General features: G+C 39.4%; 2 long non-coding RNA genes across 5 annotated transcripts; both read left to right on the plus strand.

Moving 5' to 3' along the window:
- Positions 1–1,826: 1,826 nt before the first annotated feature.
- LOC110781523 (uncharacterized) lies at positions 1,827–7,734 on the plus strand. Of its 2 annotated transcripts, XR_008925715.1 has the most exons (6): positions 1,827–1,907; positions 1,993–2,164; positions 2,935–3,087; positions 3,354–3,605; positions 3,694–3,753; positions 7,484–7,734. It is a non-coding gene; the product is annotated as an uncharacterized lncRNA (long non-coding RNA). The 2 variants fall into 2 exon arrangements; XR_008925714.1 differs by lacking the exon at positions 1,827–1,907 and having other exon boundaries at positions 1,928–2,164.
- Positions 7,735–19,603: 11,869 nt separating this feature from the next.
- LOC130465699 (uncharacterized) lies at positions 19,604–21,262 on the plus strand. Of its 3 annotated transcripts, none has more exons than XR_008925717.1 (2): positions 19,604–19,879; positions 20,892–21,262. It is a non-coding gene; the product is annotated as an uncharacterized lncRNA (long non-coding RNA). The 3 variants fall into 3 exon arrangements; XR_008925718.1 differs by having other exon boundaries at positions 20,991–21,262; XR_008925716.1 differs by having other exon boundaries at positions 21,012–21,262.
- The last annotated feature ends 1,260 nt before the right edge of the window (positions 21,263–22,522 follow it).

The raw sequence follows: 22,522 nt of genomic DNA on the forward strand, positions 1-22,522 counted from the left end.
AGTTGGATTTCCTGTGAGTATACACCCAATTGACTTGTAATATAGGAGTCGCCATTCAGTTTTTAACGACAATGAGAAAAACTGACAAAACCCGGTTATCGTGACATAAAGGGGGTGCAATTATGTTTGACCACGACGGCCGTAGGTTCCCTTGTGATCCCTGGTGTGGGGATCTCTCAATATACGCCCGCAAGGTAGAGATTGAGGGTTCGGGGGACTGTAACTACCGAGAGGAGTACTTCGCTCGTCGATAACTCCAGAGGCAGGATATCCTTACTAGCTCAGCATAAATAATTGAAGGGACATGCGTTAACTATCAAACTAATCTGAGTTGATTTTAGCAATATGCAACATATAATACTAATTCGATCGTGATTATCTGATTTAAATAGCGTTAAGGGACCTAGCATGATAATCCGATTTCCCAAAAATATTATATTTGTTAGGCGTGATAGAACAATCAGATTAGGTTAGTTTAACAGTTCATAAAAAGGGCGAGGAAAGCAGTTAAATCATCGAAAAGGGACACATTACGACGCACCTTGAGAGGTGCATCACGGTTCTCAGAAAACTAACCACTTTGACTTTGCTATTTCTCCTTTTTATTTAATGAATCTCAATTATGGGACAGGATACGTTCTGTTCGATTTATGGATCGATTGTGACAGAACGCGTGAACAGTTTCGCAGCGAGAGGCTTAGGCTAAGGGTTGGAGTCAATACTCAGAATATAATTGTGTGTTGTTGTGTGTTGTATCACGTCGAATCTAGGGGCCTATTTATAGGGAAGAGTTCGTGAAAAGATAGAATTGCAGAGTTCTAATCCACATAGAATTAGGAAAAAACACGTACCCAGGTATTTTCAGCGCCCAGGGTTGGGCGCCGAAGATTTCGGCGCCCAGAGCCAGGCGTTGAAAATAGGGTCTGGGCAGTTTTCTTTAGTCAGATTCGGATTCCTGAAATCCGTAGAGTTTGAGACTTAATCGAGTCTTTTAGCGCGTATCAATTTTATGACGGAATGCGTCTGGGCCCGTTACGAACTCTAGGCTCGTTAGGATTTCAATTAATACGTAACTCTTATTTCCGAATCCTATTAGGAATAGGATTCTCGCAGTTTTCTATCTCATTTAGGATTTATGTTGGAATGCAACACCTAATTCTGACAGGTTTCTATCTTTTATGATTTGCCACTTTTAGAAGCTACCTTTTACGGCAGTTACTATTTTTAGCAGGTTTCCATAAATAGCAGGTTTCGGGTGAAATGAAATGGGGAATCGAGATTCGTTTATTTTATAGGAGATGCGTTGTCAAGTGGAGATTTTATGCTTTCATCGTCGAACCTTTCCCTTTCGGGAATGGGGACAAAAGTAGGTGTCTACAGTTAGCCCCCACTTTGACTGAGTCTTGGAGTAAGACGATGGTCAAAGTATTAGACGGAGTGCGTCACACAAGCCATGGTGTATGTGACCTGTTTTGCGAGGGTCTCACGAGCCCCCGAGTGATAACATTTGACTTAAGGGTCATCACTTGAAGTGTCGACATATCCCTCACGTTTCATTGGGATTTGTCAACTGATAGTATAGACACTAGTAGAAAAAACCCCTGTTGCAACCCCCTTGTTGCAGCGTACATGTAATAATACGCTTCAACAACCAGTAGGTCAACGCGGGTCAAACTTTATAAAGGGTTGTTGCAGCGTACAAATTAATTGCCCGCAGCAAGAGAGTTTTTTGCAGCGTACAAAGTAAAAGCCCCCTGCAATAGCCCATTTATTTTGCAGCGTACAGATAAAAGCCCCCTGCAATAAATTTTTTTCGCTGCAAAGCTAATTAAGAAAAACATTTCATCTCAAACCTAAGGACCATTTCCACGCTCAGTACTCCCTCTTCTTCCCTCAGCTTTCCCTGCGTACTCTCTCGCCTCCTCATTCTTCTTCTTCTTCATCTGCTCTCTTTCTCTCTCTAATTCGTGGTTTTTTTGGGTTTTTTGCAAGTAATTGTTGAAATTGGGTGAGGAGTGTGGATCTGGGAAGAATGCTCCTGATTTATTGCTCTGCGACGGTTGCGATCGAGGCTACCATTTATATTGTCTTAAGCCTATTCTGGCTGCTGTTCCTAAAGGCTCCTGGTTTTGTCCGCCTTGCTCCGGTGGCAAGAAGCCCAACAGTATGTTTCTGGGTTCTCTTTATTTTCATTTAATTTTATCTGAAATTTTGTGGGTCTTGTTTTCTCGTGCTTATACGCCATTTTACATTAATTTCAGCTAGAAATTTGTGGGTATTTTGATTGCTGAAGTTGGTCGGATTTAGATGTTATAATCAATTGTTCTGATTTTGGGTTTTGATCTATTTTAGGATTAATTGGGTTAGCAGTCTGTTAGTAGTTGATTTGATTTTCTGGGTTTTGTTAATTTGGTGAAATAGCTTAATATTGGATTGAATTGAAATTAGGGTTTGTTCCAGACAATCCCGATTTTAAAGATCGGATTAAATTGGGAAAGTACATTTGGGGAAAATGGGTGAAATGGTTTATTGCTTCAAATTGGAGAGAGAATCTAGTGGTGCATTGCTGGAACAAATGGTGAGATATGACACATTGCAATTTGCAAATAAAAAAATTGAGTGCTTTGCATGTTGATTTGGTTGAATTGTTGGAAATTGATCATTGCTTAGGTGGTCCAATTCTTGTAAAAATCCGTTGTTGGACTTGATTAATTGTCTTTAATTGTTCAAAATTATGGTTTCGAACTTTTGATTATTGAGTTTTCTAATGATTTTCATCCTTCTGGCTTTTGCACATTTAAGGTATCCTTTTTATAGATTATATTTACTCACCATTTTTGCTCTGGTTGCAATAAAGGAAGGGAAAGGTAATTGATTAAGGGGACTGCGGTTTGTTATAACAGCTACTGTGCTTGACTTTTTGTGTTATTTCAGCAAATCAATCAAATGATTGCGGATGTTGACAAGGATGGAAGTGGTGCCATTGATTTCGATGAATTTTGTCACATGATGACTGCTAAAATCGGAGAAAGAGACACTAAGGAAGAATTAATGAAAGCATTTCGTATAATCGACCAAGATAATAATGTAAACCTCTGTTTATTCTTGTTTTAGTGTCTTATTTCAGTCATCAGTGATTTGTTTTGTCTATTTGACCAATCTAGATTTTCCAGGTTTACGTACTAATCTTCTTTTGTGATATAAAAGTACAATCTCTGCATCTGTTTCCAGATTCTTTACTTGTAGATTTCCAATATGTAGTTCAAAATCCCCATATATATATATATATTGCAGGCCATTTTGGTAATTCCAGCTGTTATCTTACCTAAATATTGTATTGTTATCTGCTACAGGAACACTAATGTCCCTGTCTTCCCTGAAGAAGTATGTGTCACCTAGTTGGGGGCAGCCATTTGTAGGAGCTAGCATTTTGGCAATTTCAAGGAATGGAGCTAGCATTTGGAGAGAGGCTGAACTTGAATCTTGGGACGACAAACTCAATAAAGGCCTGGTTGTATTTCGTGACGATGGAAGCTCAGAGACGGTGGGGGCAGAAGCAATGTCATTATCATTCGAGTGACAGATCGAAGTAGACTGATCATAAGGTTAGAAGTTGTTCACTCTTCTCTTTTCATGCTATTTGACATCTTGTAGCTTCATTTTTGTAACATCTTTAAAGATTTATTATTATAGACTCTACGAAGGCTTGCTCAGAACCGTGAGGCAGCAAGGAAAAGCCGGTTGAGGAAAAAAGTAAGACATCTAATTTTGTTTCTTGCATGTACTTTGGTGTTGGTTAATTATTTAATTTGTTTTCTCATTTAATTAATTAATGGAATTAGCTGAAGAAGGATTCCATGTGGGGAAAAAATAAGTCATAAAGCTAATATGAAAATCGGCTAAGTTTCTACTTGTTTTTATTTTTTGGTCTTTAACATGCTCTTGTATTATCTTTCTTTTTCTTTCCCTCCCTTTTTCTTTTTTGGAAATAGGCATAGGTTGTTCTTGGATTTGGGTGGAAATAGGCATATGATTAGTTGTAACTTTCCAAGACTCAATCCAATCTATTTATGTACATTTGAAACTTGTTTGGCTATATAGGTCATATTTAGGCTAAAATGACATTTTCGCTCCCAACTTTGAACTAATGAACCTAAGAACTCATTTCAAACTTACTATATGATTTATATGATTAGCTTTAACTTTCCAAGACTCAATCCAATCTATTTATGCACATTTGAGACTTGTTTGGCCATTATAGGTCATAATTAGGCTAAAATGACATTTTTCGCTCCCAACTTTGAACTAACGAACCTAATGACTCATTTTATTCTTATTACATGATTAATATGCATAGTATTAACTTTATAAAACTCATTCTAATCTATGTATGCACATTTGAGACTTTGGTCGTTATAGGTCATAGTTAGGCTAAAATAAGTCATTTTCGCTCCCAATTCATAACTAGATAACCTAAGGATTCATTTCAAACTTATTACATGATTAATATGATTAGTTTTAAATTTCCAACACTCGTTCCAATCTATCTCTGCACATTCGAGACTTCTTTTGCCGTTATAGGTCATATATAGGCTAAAATGTCACTTTCGTTCCCAACTTTGAACTAACGAACCTAAAAACTCATGTCAAACTTAAATACATGATTCATATGATTAGTTTCAACTTTCCAAGACTTAATCCAATATATTTGGTTTAGCATATTTTGGAATTAGTATGTGTTTAAAATTATCCAACCCCAGGCTAAAATGACATTTTCGCTCCCAACTTTGAACTTAAGAACCTAATAGCTCATTTTAAACTTATTATATGATAAATATGCTTAGTTTTAAGTTTCTTAGACTTATTATAATCTATTTATGCACATTTAATGCTTGTTTTATCGTTGTAGGTCATATTTAGGATAAAATAAGGTATTTTCGCTCCCAACTTTAAAATAAAGAACCTAAGGACTTATTTTAAACTTATTAGATGTTTAATATGCTTAGTTTTAAGTTTCTAAGACTTATTCTAACTACTTATACACATGTAAGGCTTGTTTGGTCGTTATAGGACATATTTAGGCTAAAATGACATTTTCGCTCCCAACTATGAACCAAAGAACGTAAGGACTCATTTTAAACTTACTAAATGTTTTATATGCTTATTTTTAACTTTCTAGGACTCATTCCAATCCATTTATGCACATTTAAGGCTCATTGTGTCGTTATAGATCATATTTAGGCTAAAATGACATTTTCGCTCCCAACTTTGAACTTAAGAACCTAATGACTCATTTTAAACTTATTATATGATAAATATGCTTAGTTTTAAGTTTCTAAGACTTATTTTAATCTATTTATGCACATTTAATGTTTGTTTTATCGTTATAGGTCATATTTAGGCTAAAATGAGGCATTTTCGCTCCCAACTTTAAAATAAAGAACCTAAGCACTCATTTTAAACTTAATACATGTTTAATATGCATAATTTTAACTTTATAAGACTCGTTCCAATCTATTTATGCACCTTTAAGGCTCATTAGGTCGTTGTAGGTCATATTTAGGCTAAAGTGCCATTTTCGCTCCCAACTTTGAACTTAAGAACCTAATGACTCATTTTAAACTTATTATATGATTAATATGCTTAGTTTTAAGTTTCTAAGACTTATTCTAATCTATTTATGCACATTTAATGCTTGTTTGATCGTTATAGGTCATATTTAGGCTAAAATGAGGCATTTTCGCTCCTAACTTTAAAATAAAGAACCTAAGCACTCATTTTAAACTTAATACATGTTTAATATGCATAATTTTAACTTTATAAGACTCGTTCCAATCTATTTATGCACCTTTAAGGCTCATTAGGTCGTTGTAGGTCATATTTAGGCTAAAATTACATTTTCGCTCCCAACTATGAACTAAAGAACCTAAGGACTCATTTTAAACCTACTAAATGTTTTATATCCTAGTTTTAACTTTCTAGGACTCATTCCAATCCATTTATGCCCATTTAAGGCTCATTGTGTCGTTTTAGGTCATATTTAGGTTAAAATGACATTTTCGCTCCCAACTTTGAACTTAAGAACCTAAGGACTCATTTTTAAATTATTATATGATTAATAAGCTTAGTTTTGAGTTTCTAGGACTTATTCTAATCTACTTATACCCATTTAATGCTTGTTTGATCGTTATAGGTCATATCTAGGCTAAAATAAGGCATTTTCGCTCCCAACTTTAAAATAAAGAACCTAAGCACTCATTTTAAACTTAATACATGTTTAATATGCATAATTTTAACTTTATAAGACTCGTTCCAATCTATTTATGCACCTTTAAGGCTCATTAGGTCGTTGTAGGTCATATTTAGGCTAAAATGACATTTTCGCTCCCAACTATGAACTAAAGAACCTAAGTACTCATTTAAAACCTACTAAATGTTTTATATTCTAGTTTTAACTTTCTAAGACTCATTCCAATCCATTTATGCCCATTTAAGGCTCATTGTGTCGTTTTAGGTCATATTTAGGTTAAAATGACATTTTCGCTCCCAACTTTGAACTTAAGAACCTAAGGACTCATTTTTAAATTATTATATGATTAATAAGCTTAGTTTTGAGTTTCTAGGACTTATTCTAATCTACTTATATCCATTTAATGCTTGTTTGATCGTTATAGGTCATATCTAGGCTAAAATAAGGCATTTTCGCTCCCAACTTTAAAATAAAGAACCTAAGCACTCATTTTAAACTTAATACATGTTTAATATGCATAATTTTTAACTTTATAAGACTCGTTCCAATCTATTTATGCACCTTTAAGGCTCATTAGGTCGTTGTAGGTCATATTTAGGCTAAAATGACATTTTCGCTCCCAACTATGAACTAAAGAACCTAAGGACTCATTTAAAACCTACTAAATGTTTTATATTCTAGTTTTAACTTTCTAGGACTCATTCCAATCCATTTATGCCCATTTAAGGTTCATTGTGTCGTTTTAGGTCATATTTAGGCTAAAATGACATTTTCGCTCCCAACTTTGAACTTAAGAACCTAAGGACTCATTTTTAAATTATTATATGATTAATAAGCTTAGTTTTGAGTTTCTAGGACTTATTCTAATCTACTTATACCCATTTAATGCTTGTTTGATCGTTATAGGTCATATCTAGGCTAAAATAAGGCATTTTCGCTCCCAACTTTAAAATAAAGAACCTAAGGACTCATTTAAAACTTATTACATGTTTAATATGCATAATTTTAACGATCTAAGACTCGTTCCAATCTATTTATGCACCTATAGGCTCATTGGGTCATTATAGGTCATATTTAGGCTAAAATGACATTTTCGCTCCTAACTTTGAACTAAAGAACCTAAGGACTCATTTTAGACTATTAGGACATTGTCATTAGTTTCTTGAATGTTAAAATGTGATATTTAATTTGTATTTAATCTAATGTTTAATTTAAATTTCTGTTTTTGTAAAGGTCTACACTCCGAGGATTGCGCCTTATGCGAGGAATTTGATGTGGTTCGTGAGCAATGGGCCAAGTTTTTTACCAGCAAGTATTTATTATTGGCTTTAGCGCGCTTGATCGAGTTGGTTTAGTTGTTATAGAATAAATTTTATATTAAAATGTATGTTTATGTTGAAATTGGAACATATATTTAAATGTAATATGTGCACTTAATTTGGTTTTGGGATATATAGTATACAAAACTCCAGTTGTTGTTTTTATATTTGTTATACAGGTTGCGTTATTCTATTATTGTTTTGACAGGTTTCTATATTTGGTGCAAGACACTCTAGGTATCCCTAAACAAAATTAGAATTTTCCCGCCAAAAGTGCTTTGTTGCAGCGTACATATATATTGTACGCTGCAACAAGGGAAAAAAATTTCGCAAAAATTTAGACTTGTTGCAGCGTACAAATAAATGTACGCTGCAAAAAGTTGAGTCTTTTGCAGCGTACATATATATGTACGCTGCAACAAGTCCAAATTTTTGCCAATTTTTTGGCACTTGTTGCAGCGTACATCTAAAAGCCCGCTGCAACAAATCACTTTTTGCAGCGAACTTGTACGCTGCAACAAGTTCAGACTTGTTGCAGGCCCCCCAGTTGCAGCATACGATGTACGCTGCAACAGGGGTCTAAAAGCCCGCTGCAATAAGGGTTTTTTCTACTAGTGAGAAACTTCCTCACTTTGTCATTGGAAGGATCTAAAGGTGCGTAGAAACTCCCTGACTTTGTCATTGGGAGTAGCTACAGATGTTTTCGAAATTAAAGCTGTAAATTGTAATTGGGCCTGGCCAAGCCCAATCACGAGGTAAAACGTTTTTTTTAAGATTCTCATTTTCAGGGCTAGCTAAACGAGAAAACCCCCTTGTTTTTATAGGACGTAAAACGAAGGAAAATCCAGCACATCGTTCTTTTTTGGAAAAACGGAAAACCAATCCTTTAATTTTTGGAAAAAGGGAAAACCAATCCTTTAATTTTTGGAAAAAGGGAAAACCGAAAAAAGTTATCGCTGCAGCGACTAAGGACCTGCGCGGTTAGTGAGGCAGACCCCGCCCGCTGAAGGTGGGCGAGCCTGTCCGCTGAGGGTGGACTCCCCGTCCGATAGAAGTGGACGAATTTGTTTTGATGTTTTGAAAATAAGGACCTACGCGGTTTGTGACGTAGACCCCGCCGGCTGAAGATGACGAACCAGTCCGCTGAGGGTGGACGCCCCGTCCGATAGAAGTGGACGAATCTGTTTTGAAATTTTATTTTGTTTTTTTTTTTTGAAAATAAGGACCTACGTGGTTTGCGCCGTAGACCCCGCCGGCTGAAGATGGCGAGCCTATTTTAAATTTGAAGACTTTGTTTTTGTCGAAAACTGAGGACCTGCGCGGTTAGTGACGCAGACCCCGCCGGCTGAAGATGGCGAGCCTGTTTTATTTTGAAAATTTTATTTTCTTTTCATTTTCGAAAACTGAGGACCTGCGCGGCTACGGCTAGTGACGCAGACCCCGCCCGTTGAAGGTGGGCGAGCCCTGTCCGCTGAGGGTGGACGTCCCTGAATTCGTTTTTTTTAATTTTGGAACTCGCGTGGTTCGATCTTGCCTGATTGAGGTGGGCAAGTCCCTATTTCATTTTTTTCTTGTGATTTTTTTTTGAGAATTTCTTTTTATTCATTCTTATAGGAGCGAATTCTTCCGAGGGATGCTCGGATTTAGTTGCAACCTGAATGTGGGTTGACAATGTGCTTAGATGGACCATAGTCTCGTGGTCATCACCTTTTCATGGTTTTGAGCTAGTCTTTTGGCTCAATTTTGCCATTACCTGGGTCCTTGATTGGGGGACCATGTATAAGTATCAACGGCGACCTTTGTCTTGAGGTCGTAAACCGGTTCTTTTTTCTTTTGAGATTATCCAAACACGGGATTTTGTACAGCGTAGTCTGGGAATATTGTTTTAACTTTGCATACCCCTTTTTTTTAGATATATTTTTTTCTTTCGAGCCCCCAAGCACTTGTGCTTGACGGTCATTTTTTGTCAAAGAGGTTACTACGCATTTTTCAATGTCTTTGATCGTGTTTGGGATCGTGCTCGTAAGTGCGAGCGATTTTCGTAGTGGTGTGCTACTCTTGACAAAGTCGTGAGGTGCGACTTTCAGTAAGGAAATCGGCAATTTTCGAGTCGAATGGATGCGGCATGGCCCAATAGAAGTTAGGGCCTTTTTTGAGCCTGGGTTCATTTTCAGCGCCCAGGCCTGGGCGTTGAAATAATTCACGCCCAGGTGGGGCGTTGAAAGTGTTGTTTGGGCTGGTCTTTTGATGACAGAGTTGAAAGTTCTATGTATTCTCTTCTCTTTTGTTTTTTCTTTATTTTCAGAACGTGATGATTTTCTTGAGAAGCCGTAGCCGATTGGTGGACTACGGTGCTTGTCGCTTTGGGGCGATTATTTTAAGGAACTGTTGCTCTTTAAGGCGTACAGTTATTGCAACAGTTGGGCGAGTCTATATGGCCCGAGGAACATACCTTGAGGCGTAAGACTTTGATCGCTCTTGTATATATTTTTTTTCTTTTGAATGCGTTCGTGAATGATGACATGTATGTGCGAACGAGTGTTCATAGAATGGCCGTTGTGTGCGGTCAATTAATCAGTTTGCTTGAATCATTTTTTTTTAGCAATGACTTATTGTGAATAGTTCGCTTAGAAGCTTGATAGGGTTCAGGCCCATTTACGAGGTGGGCTCAAACATCGTGCCCTTTTGATTGTTTCAAACATTTGCTTCGAGATTTTTTTTTTATTTTTTTATGGTTGTTTCGTAGCTTGGAGCCCCCAAGTATGCATGTTGGGATGCTTCCTTTTGGCGTACGAAAAGATGCCTTGGGGTTCCGCTCGTGTAGGTGCGAGCTATCCCTTCCGTTGTAGGTAATATTTTGCTACCTTTAATCCTTAATGTAGAAGTCGTGTGGCTTGCATTTTGAATTTGGGCGATAAGTAGTCTTTGCCTCTTTTACACGTGCTCTTGGTCGTGCCTACATTAGTGCAACATGCCTTACTCCTTTTTAGACTTGTACCGTGGGACGGTTGAACTTATGGTGCGACGTAGGCTTGTGTGGCCTAACGACGTGTCTTATAACATTCTTCCAGGTGTTGGGATATCATTTGCATTGGAGTATTTCATCATGCCTTGTTCAGGTGCTCGAATAAGTGTAGCACCTTCTGCGTGGGTTTGCACGGCTTATTACTTCGTTCGATGCGAGGATTCATAGGTGTTTCTTTCTTGTTTTTATATCAGGGCAAGATTTAGCATGCAGAGATATTCAGCGCCCAGGCTGGGGCGTTAAAGATATCGGCGCCCAGCCCTGGGCGTTGAAATTGATTTCTGGGTATATTTTGACAGTTCTTATCCTTGATTTTTTTCTTTCGCTTTTGTTTTGGAACGAGGTAGACTGTGTAACGGGCGCTTGTAGGGCGAGCGTTATCTGCAGTAGTTTGATCGGAGTTTTGGTGACTCGCGATTTTCAGTTACCCTTGTTAGTGGGGTGACTTTATATATTCTAAGTAGCGCTTAGAATTTGGGAGGGGTTGTAGCCATTCTAAGGTTCGTTTTACACGATCAAATCTTAGGATTGTGCCCCTATGATGTATGTATAGCATTAGCGTCGAGAATTTGCGATAAAATCGTCATTTCGAGCATTTTAGAGTGTTTTTCTCAAGCCCCCAATTGTAGCTACGGGATTGGCTTGGTGCTATAATGTTGTGCATACGTTTTTGTGCATTCATGGTGACATGGATCATGAATAGTTTGAACCAGACTCGTTTAGTGCGAGGTACGTTCGAGTAGTGATCTGCTACTACTCTTGTAAATGTCGTATTGTGCGACATTGCCATGGTCAAGGTAGTCACATGTTGAAGTGTACCTTGACCAAAAGCTAGGTGCCTTTCTTTACCCATAATCATATTTAGAAATCTCTTGACTCACTTGCAACATTGAGATAAACGCATACTTAGCTTAAACCAACGACACTTTATTATGTTCGAAGAAGTCTTTGAAAATCATTTGAAAATTATTTAAAATCCGAGTCCTACTATGTACAACCCGAGGTGTCCTAGGTAAGTTGACTTATAGAAAGGTTCGTACAGGATTATATGAGTGAATCAAAATACTGTTACGATTTTTGGAATGCTGTCTAAGGATTTGCTGGAAGCCAGGGTGCAGGTGTCAAGATATTACTTGTGCCCGTTTGGCATATGCTTTTAGGCTTTTCGGGCCATCTTTTCCAGAATTGCGGGAATATAAACCGTTTTCAAATTGACTTAGATTTACTTGGTGTATGTCTGCACAAAAGGTCAAGGTATACTTAGTTCTTTCCCTAGCTCTTTCATTTCACTTTTTAGCCCCCAGTTGTTGTTATGTCTTCCCATTAACGATGCTTTTTTAAATTTCGATTTTAGATGTCCGTGTCATATGTCTGAGTAGGGTGAGCCTTGGTTAAGTGCCAAGTCCTATTGACAATGTCTGATTTTTTTTTCAAAGGGGATTCGCAAGTATTTGAATTACCATGAACGGGTGCCCTGAGTTCGAAGGAATGATGGGGCAATGCCGTAGAACAATTCTCTTTATTGCAAGCCTACTGCCTTTACTACTTGTTGGCGATCATGACTGTGTCTAGTGGTGAAAGAAGGTCTTTAAGCGAACGACTATGTCTAGTGGTGAAAGAAAGTCTTTAAGTGAGTTAGTTCGCTTTAGGGAGGGTCAAGCCGAGTACTTTAGAGGTCATGGACGCTTGCGCTAGCCCCCATTCAATTGAGGCAAAGCGATCTTTTTGAGTCTTGGCTAAGTGCCTAGGAGTGTGAGTGCTCCTTCTGGCAAGGGTACGTGCCCTTATTATTTTTCGATGTGTGCTCATTAATTTTGGCATTTTGATGACTTGGATTCTTCATTTTGACTTAAATTTTTCTTTCGACTCGGATTGCAAGTAATTAAATTTCAATAAGGGACTTCTATTTTTATTCTTGTTTTTCTATACGCTTTAATATTTTTGTCAAGTTGGTTGGACCGAATCATGGATTGCCTACGTATCCGCCTTAAATAAATTTAATTTGGAATCAGGTCTTGCGTAGTTCTTAGCCTAGAAAATGGTTTTTTAGAATGCCGATTTTAAACAAGTACGTTCTGAGGTGGAAACATATTATTTGAAACGGTAGAATAAGTGAAGTTTGTTATTATTTTAATCTGCTGCTTTGCCGTAAGCCAAAAATTTGTTTTATATTTTTTTGAGTACATGTATTTCTTGGTGGTACGTATATCTGAATACGTGCTGTACCCCTCCAAGTGTTCGTTATTTTTCCGTGCATGTGCAGATAAAATGACGAGCACTTCGGGACAAATTTTTCAGCAAGCAGAGAGATTCGGCGCCCAGGCTTGGGCGCTAAAGATTTCGGCGCCCAGCTGTGGGCGCTGAAATTATTTCTGGGCGGATCTTTTTTGGTGCGCTAAATGCTTATTTTTCTTTTTTTTAGACTAATTTTAGGGGCTCTTTGCAAAGTTCCTTTTTTGTTATTCACATTTTTTATATATTTTTTTATGTTAAGCGTAGAATGTACTTTTCATTTGTTTTTTTTTATATTCGTGACTCAAGACGACTTGAAAGATGGGTTGAATGAGTGGTATAGGTATTAGTCAAGCACGAGGATTACATCAACCAAGGCCAATGAATAGCATGGGGACAGCTCAAGGGTATAGGATGTATCCACACAAGTTATATGGTCATTATGCCAATGATGGTGTAAGAACAGGTTTGGGCTTTGGAAATAATGGGTATGACGCACGTGTCAATGGCCGTGCGTGGTTTGCGGTTGACAACAAGTTCAAGAACACGAGTTGAGGTAATGGTTTCTTGGGTTATGGCAATGAGAACATGGATGGGTTAAATGAGCTGAACAGGGGCCCCAGAGCGAAGGCGTCTAAGAACATAAGGATTGGAAAGGGTAGACATCGTAGAATTTTATGATTTGGATTGGTTAACTCAATTCTTTTCCTTCGTTTACTTGGGTAGGTTTCGCACTTTGGGAGGTACGGGCTAAGTATTTCATGGCTCGCTCTTTTCGCTCTCTCTTTTCTCTTTCTATTTTTTCTTTTTTGCTCGGGATTTCCCCCCTCAACATAAATTTTTTATTTGGGCTAAAAGGTAGGTGGTTGTGGTCTTTGAGTCACGAGGCGAGACTGAGTGAGCCTCGTTTGGTAGGCCTATAGTGGACCTTTAATTTGTCTTACTTTGCAAGCGTATTTAGTCGTTTCTTAAAATGTGCAAATAGCGTAGATTCAAAATGTTGTTTTTACCTTATTGAAATTTAACGAAAGAATTACATCGAAAATAATCTTTTTTTGCTTCTTTTCAGATTCCAGTTTTCGGGATTTAATTGGAAGTTGTGATTTAGACTCAAACTTTCATTAATCTTTCTGATTATAACCCGTGTATGAATACAAGGAGGTGGCCTAGACTCAAAATAATGACGTGGCGTAAGCCTATAATACTTGACCAAGCGACTCTCAGACTTAGGCTAATTGGACCATAACTTTCGTTGGTTGACACTTTAGATTTTAACCCTTGGGTGTTCATTTGTCATGCGCCATTTTGCTTAATGTTGACAAGGTAGTTAGTTGGGGAGATCGAATTTTTATTTTTGCAAGGCTAGAATCATTAGTGCGGCTTCTCTCTTAGTGTGTATTGCTTTACCCAATGGTAGCCTTATGGTATGCCGATTTGGGTATTTTCATGGTTGGTCATGTTGCATTCATGGAAAATCTTTTAGTCCGTACTTAGTAGTATTTCAAGGAGTGAGTGACTCGAGAGGACTATGATAGTCGTGTCCCAACGTGATCATAAGCCTTGAGGCCATTAATTTTGCCGATGGTATTGATACCTTAGGTTCACTTTGGGGGTTGTGCGACTATGGGGGAATGATTTTCAGAACGTGACTGTTTCCATTTTGCAAATACTATAATATTATTTTTATTGGTGAGAGAGAGTATTGAGGCCGTGGATTCTTAGCAAGGGATGACAATTACATATGGGTGCTTATTGATTTAAATGTTAGGAAGGGAGACTCAATATGGTTTAACCTTTTAACTTGCAGAACGACACCAAGCATTAGGACCGATTCTATGGATAAGACAACTAAGACTTAGGATTTGGATTGTATTTTGGCATAGCCTAGTCTAGACTCGGATTTATTTGAACATTTATTTTTTTCTTGAAGACTTTATTCGAACATTATTTTTTGAATATTTTGCCCATGTGACATTCAAGGTTGTTTAATTAGCATGCTCGGTTTTGGTGCCGAGCATTGTCATCGTAGGAGGCCTAACAACGACACAAAGAGTTATTTATTTTTTTATTTTTTAGTCGCTTTTAGAGTCGAGTGCCTTTTCATACGCCCCTGCAGCAATTTTTACGAAAAGTTTTTTTTTTGCTACGTATATTTTTTCATGCGTGGGCACCGAGGCTGCTGTGCCTGACCAAGAGGCCAGGCAGCAACTTCAGCGCCCAGCGAGGGGCGTGAGAAATTTTGGCGCCCAGCCAGGGGCGTTGAAAATGCGTCCCTGGCTGGTTCTCGTTTTCTGTTTGCGTATACTTTTGTTTATGCGACTTCGATTTTGCGTGCTTGCCTAATAACGTCCTTACGCGTTGTGCAACGTTTGTGGGATTCGTTACAGGCCATCCCGAGCGTCGCTTATTTTTGTGGTGATCGTTCGGGTTTGTGGAACACGTGTTTCGGTATAACTCTTTGGCAAATTAGTCTATGAATGTTTGGGCAATTTTTAAGGTCGTTGGTTTTCTAGGATAGTTTGTCACACACAATCACATATTTCGCTACACATAACTACATTACAAACATGGATTTGAAAATTAAATATGCCACGTAGTTTATGATAGACTTCTATAGGTAGTTTATTTGCGCCTGGCTTGGTACCGCTTCTATCGTAGATCCAACACATGCCCCGGTCGAGGTAGTGTCTTCAACAGACGAATTTCGCTCAAGAGGCCAACCCGCAAGTGCAAGCCAAGGGGGCATGCAGGCGAGAGGGACCTAATGGGCGAGCGATTAGGTTCGGGATAGGTGTACTACCTGCACAAGTACCGAGTGGGAAACATGCGCGGCGTATGCACCCCCCTATTGGCGAAAAAAGGTATCCTGAGTCCCAACTCCCGAGGGAGCCGAGATTCGTTATGATGTTCTGCCCGTTCACATTAATATGCTGATTTTCAGGTCGTCCCAACTTGATGGGGAAATAAACGCGGGGTAGGATCGTTTCACCCTTCGGCTATTTTGATTACCTACAAGCACGAGTATTTCCTTCACTATCCCCAGTGGAGTCGCCACTGTGAGGGGGTCGAAAAAGCGCGAGGCTAATGCGTGACCATGTCCCTCGTGGGTGTGACGATTCTTTTTTGTTCAATCAAGTGTAGTTGGATTTCCTGTGAGTATACACCCAATTGACTAGTAATATAGGAGTCGCCATTCAGTTTTTAACGACAATGAGAAAAACTGACAAAACCCGGTTATCGTGACATAAAGGGAGTGCAATTATGTTTGACCACGACGGCCGTAGGTTCCCTTGTGATCCCTGGTGTGGGGATCTCTCAATATACACCCGCAAGGTAGAGATTGAGCGTTCGGGGGACTGTAACTACCGAGAGGAGTACTTCGCTCGTCGATAACTCCAGAGGCAGGATATCCTTACTAGCTCAGCATAAATAATTGAAGGGACATGCGTTAACTATTAAACTAATCTGAGTTGATTTTAGCAATATGCAACATATAATACTAATTCGATCCTGATTATCTGATTTAAATAGCGTTAAGGGACCTAGCATGATAATCCGATTTCCCAAAAATATTATATTTGTTAGGCGTGATAGAACAATCAGATTAGGTTAGTTTAACAGTTCATAAAAAGGGCGAGGAAAGCAGTTAAATCATCGAAAAGGGACACATTACGACGCACCCTTGAGAGGTGCGTCACGGTTCTCAGAAAACTAACCACTTTGACTTTGCTATTTCTCCTTTTTATTTAACGAATCTCAATTATGGAACAGGATACGTTCTGTTCGATTTATGGATCGATTGCGACAGAACGCGTGAACAGTTTCGCAGCGAGAGGCTTAGGCTAAGGGTTGGAGTCAATACTCAGAATATAATTGTGTGTTGTTGTGTGTTGTTTCACGTCGAATCTAGGGGCCTATTTATAGGGAAGAGTTCGTGGAAAGATAGAATTGCAGAGTTCTAATCCACAAAGAATTAGGAAAAAACACGTACCCAGGTAATTTCAGCGCCCAGGCTTGGGCGCCGAAGATTTCGGCGCCCAGAGCCAGGCGTTGAAAATAGGGTCTGGGCAGTTTTCTTTAGTCAGATTCGGATTCCTGAAATACGTAGAGTTTGAGACTTAATCGAGTCTTTTAGCGCGTATCAATTTTATGACGGAATGCGTCTGGGCCCGTTACGAACTCTAGGCTCGTTAGGATTTCAATTAATACGTAACTCTTATTTCCGAATCCTATTAGGAATAGGATTCTCGCAGTTTTCTATCTCATTTAGGATTTATGTTGGAATGCAACACCTAATTCTGGCAGGTTTCTATCTTTTATGATTTGCCACTTTTAGAAGCTACCTTTTACGGCAGTTACTATTTTTAGCAGGTTTCCATAAATAGCAGGTTTCGGGTGAAATGAAATGGGGAATCGAGATTCTTTTATTTTATAGGAGATGCGTTGTCAAGTGGAGATTTTATGCTTTCATCATCGAACCTTTCCCTTTCGGGAATGGGGACAAAAATAGGTGTCTACAGCTATTCAGCCATCCACTAAGGCCCAAGGCCCAATAGCAATAAATGACCTATGTGCATTTATTATGCAAACACTATAAATAGGCCGTCAAGGCTCACACCTCAAGGTACGTCCAATTGATCGCCTTAAGACTACTCTTCTAGAGAACTTCTCTCTAGAATCTGAGCATCGTTCTTACTTAGGCATCGGAGGGGCTTTCCTCGGAAAAACCCCGAGGCTAGTGATTTTACTCTTGTGCAGGTGAATTCGGACTCGACTCATTCAAGCAAGCAAGATCTTCGACACACACGAAAGGGCCTTCATTCGAAGCTCATTGTTTCCACCTTTACAACACCGGAACAATTTGGCACCGTCTGTGGGGAAGAACACTTCAAAGCCTTGAAAAACACGAACCATCTCTTCCTGCAAAATGGTTAAGGATGTTGTCAACAACCATAATGACGATATGATAGTGCGATCAGATTCAGAATCTGATGAGGAGGCGCATCCTCAATCAGTGGCGAGGTCACAGCCAAGCAGAGCTACGACCGCCACAAACGTAGGACCTCCGATTCCATCCAGGGAAGAACTTAATGCGGCCATGACCATCATGCAAAACTTCCTCTTCAACGAGAAACATCAAGGATTGGCAAAAGATCGCAGAGAGGAGAGGAGGACCAAGCGACGGCTGAACGAGCCGCTCAGTGTCGAGGTGTCTAGACCCGAACGAGAACTCCCTCCCTTGACAGGAACACACCTAACGTCAAGATGGATGGAAAGCACATGGGACACCCAAAAAAGGGCACAACAACAACCAGATTGGTTTGCAAAACCAACACCTACCCCAACAGCTCTCCAAAGCGGATCGACTACTCCTAACACTCGGATCCGAAGTTCGGTACTCAGCAGGTTGAGGCCCTCGGTCCATTCGAGGTTAAGACCTTCGATCCATTCAAGGCTTGGGGTAGGCGAATCAAGTAGATCCAGCGAACGGCCCGAGGTCAGTAGCCGAGAAAGAAGAAGAGACAGGAGACATGATCGAACCCCTAGCCCTTGTCGTACGCCCGAGCGTTCTAACCATAGAACCCCGGCAAGCGAAGGCATCAGGGCTAGACTCAGGAAAAGAATCATGACTCCAACGTCATCCCCTTTCTCGGATGAGCTGATCATGGAGGAAATCCCAAAGGTCAGACTGCCAGCACACCTGACGTATAGCGGAACCACGGATCCGAGGGATCACATCATCTCCTACGAGAAAAAAATGTTCTTGAGCCCCTACTCCGAAGCATGTTGGTGCAAATATTTCCCAACCACGCTAACCGGAGTGGCGGGAGAGTGGTTCAGATCGCTGCCGAAGGGATCGATCAAAAGCTGGAAGAAGTTGAAGAAGAGATTCTGCACGCAGTTCGTGAGAAACAATCGCCCCGAACGAACCACCGCGGAATTAACCTCAATCCAACAAGAAAGAGACGAAAGTCTAAGAGAATTCATGGCCAGATTCATGAAGGAATCAACAAACATATCAAACTTGCAGCCAGACGTGGCCATCTTCGCTTTAAAGCACGCACTCCAGGAGGGGAAATTCCGTGACAAACTTTCAATGAAAAACCCCTCCAAAATAGCCGACGTGCTCCAAATGGCTGATGCATTTATCAGAACCGAAGAATTCAACAAAGCTGCTGCAAGGTTGAAAGGATCGTCGGGTCCGAGAAATACGAAAAACCACCCGAGAAAGCCCGAGGGCAGCTCAAGGAAAGGGAAAGAGAAAGTGGGAATTAGAGATATGAGCCCGAAGAAAGACGGGAGAAGGGGTGAACTTCAACCCAAATACACTAACTACACTCCACTAGCTGTGCCCCGAAAAGAAATTTTTAGCCTCAACAGAAATGATGAGAAGTGGAAGCTACCAGGAAAGCTCAAGTCCAACCCGGCACGGAGAAACAAGAACAAATGGTGCGAGTTTCACGATGACTTCGGTCACCACACCGAGGAATGCAACTCGCTGAAAGATAACATTGAGGACCTCGTTCGCCGAGGCTACCTGTAAAACCCCATTAATTTATGATTTCGTAAAATATAACTTATAGCCAAAATAAAGTTATAATTCTTATTAAATGATTTTCCGTTTTTAGTTAGTCTCTTTTAATATTTTCAGAAAGTTCAAAACGCTATTTTAAATTTAGTAGGACTCTTATTATGAGTACTATATATTTGTACTTCCGTTAAACCTAATATTAGTTTCTATAAAAACTCTCATCGTTCTGCCGTTTGCAATATTCCTTTACCCTAATTATATTAGACCCGTGCCCTCTCGTGATTTTGAATGCAGCAAAGTGATCTTTAAAAAGAAATATGCTAGTTCCATCTTTTTCCAGCGTCGCCGTCATCAAATTCAATCTCATGCGTGAGATTACAATCACCCAAAATTCTACCACTTATTTCCACCACACCTTGTTCTATTTTGATATCAAGTAATTTATGTTCAGACTCATTCATAGGACAATTCTTTCGGTTCGACGCAGATCCGTTTTTGTGATGGATATTTTGTTTCGGAAGGTAATCACGCTTAGTCCCTTCTAATAGTTCGTGTATATTATTAGTTGTAATCACGCACACTAAGTCTCTTAGAGTTGTATGTTATTGTTAATTATATGTATTTCTATTATAAGATACCGTTAGATTTATAATCTCTTAAGTGACGTTTGTGTACTTGATTCTTATGATAATACTAGTACTTTATATAAATCAGTATGCTTTATATTTTTAATGTACCGTATAGTTTAAGTGTTTCTTATTGTGCTAGTTATTGGTAATTATATAATTATAGCCTTGAGCATAGGAGTTACGAGTAGAATGTATTTATTAATGATATTGTTTCAGAGATTATCATGTAAAGGATATAGGTTTAATTGTGAGATTGATCAAGAATTAGTTTATATTCGAGAATTATTTTTATTTTCCTCAAAGAGCTAAAGTATATTATGGAACAAATTATGTCATAATATTATCTTGAGATATTGTGCCAAAATCGAGATGCATAGCTTATTAATCCATAATGGATATCGGTGATATTGATCAGGTTATGAGAAAGGTTGAGAATATAATTGTTGTATTATTGGTTTGAGGCTCAATGTGATAGACCTTAGTTCTTGGCATGTTGGTAAGGAGATGATAACCATTAGTAGAGGAGCAAGATACAATCTTTATTATTTTCTTATTATCCCCAAAGTGGGATTTGGTCCAAAAGTGGCCTTGACTCAGAGAGTCTTTCTAGTAGCTATTGAGAGTTTCAAGTTTTTATACTTGTTGGTTTATTATTCAAATTACCCATGTCCAAGGCTAGGTATAGAACAAAGAGCAAATATGGCACCTATTGGTTTGAGTACGTTTAGTAGAGGAAAAGATCATATTGACATATTTGAGGTTCATAGGAAGAGAATATTTATAGTTTCCATAGAGTATGGAGTTAGTTTTATCTTTGGGATCGTATTTGAATGTAGTTTCATACTACATTATTTACATGAGCTTTATTATATATTCTACATTAGTATGTTTTTGTATATTACAGGTGATTACTCAGCTTTTTGCTGACGTGTGTGTTTATTTGCTATGTGTGTTTGCGGCCATGTCTTTTTCTTATGGTGGCCCTACGACGATCCTTTTGGAGTTTGTCCTCTATGGTGAGCAGTCAAGATTAATTGGAGCAGACTGATCGTGAAAGATCGCAGTTCAAGATGAAGGAGCTCAAGTGTTATTGTTTAGTCTTTTATGACAGTTTTACACTTTTCCGTTGTAAATAGACCACCTAGTAATTGAGTTGTAATAGTTTAAGTCTTGAAAGCCTTAGCACTTGACAATGTGGTCAAGTGTGGCGGTGATACCACCGATTTAGGTGTAAGCTTCCGCAATTTTTATAAAGTCTTTTATATTTCTTATTTATTTATAGTTAGTAAACCGGGGGTGTTACACTACCTGAAACAATACTTGTTAGACCGAATGGAGGAAAAGGAAAAGGCCGCAAGCGGCAAACCGCATGAGCAATCCCAGAAAAGGGTTTACGAAGCAACAGGGCAGAAGAAAAATGACATCCTAGTGGTGTTCGGGGGGCAGAGGTCTGGCCAGGCCAGCAAGAAACACCTAAGAGCTCTCTCCCATCGAGTCAACTTCAGCGTCGTGGGAGACAGCCAACCACACCTCCCGAACATGACTTTCACCGCTGATGATTGCTTCGGAGTCCAATACAAACATGACGATCCCTTGGTAATTTCCATGGACCTTAATAACCACAATGTACACCGAGGGTTGGTCGACGGAGGAAGTGCCGTCAACATCATCTTCAGAAATTGCTTCGAGCAGCTGATCCTCGAGGAGTCAGAAGAATCGCTGACGAAAGTTAGCTACCCCCTGATCGGATTCAACGGATCCGCAGCTATCCCTCGGGGAAAGATCACTCTACCAGTTACAGTTGGCGAAGGCCAAGCAGCAAAAACCCTTCGAGACGAATTCTTAGTGATGGATTGCGACTCAGTATACAATGTCATCATGGGGAGAACCATGATTCACAAAATGCAAGCAATCCCATCCACATACCATCAGCTGATGATATACGTCTCGGACGCAGGATTTGCCGAGCGAATCAGAGGTGATCAAGAGGTTGCAAGAAGAACCTGCCACACCGCCATCCGAAAGCCTAAGTTAGGAGACGGTTCCGAGGCTGAGGAAGAAAAGAAAGATACTCCAAAAGAGGATAACGAGGCAAAGAGGAGAAAAGCAGGCACGAGCAGCCTATCTCCCGCGGAGGTTGATGCTCGCCCCGAAACCCTATCTCCCGAGCTAGATCAAGAAATGGAGGATATCTTCCTCGAAAAAGATTCAGACAGGAGCGTTCAAATAGGCAAGGGCCTAAGCTCGGGGCTCCGAATCGATTTGATCCAACTGCTTAGGGATCATAAAGACATTTTTGCATGGTCAGCAGCAGACATGCCAAGGATAGATCCAAAGCTGATTTGTCACAAGCTGGATGTCAACGTTGAAGCTCGGCCAATCAAACAGAAAAAGAGGAATTACTGCTCGGAGAAAAACAAAGCCATCGCCGAAGAAGTAAAAAAGTTGCAAGAGGCTGGATTCATCGAGCCATGCATGTACCCCAAATGGTTGGCCAACGTGGTAATGGTCAAGAAAGCAAACGGCTCTTGGCGA

This window comes from Spinacia oleracea, chromosome 1, assembly GCF_020520425.1.
Source record: "Spinacia oleracea cultivar Varoflay chromosome 1, BTI_SOV_V1, whole genome shotgun sequence".
Taxonomy (NCBI): Eukaryota; Viridiplantae; Streptophyta; class Magnoliopsida; order Caryophyllales; family Amaranthaceae; genus Spinacia; species Spinacia oleracea.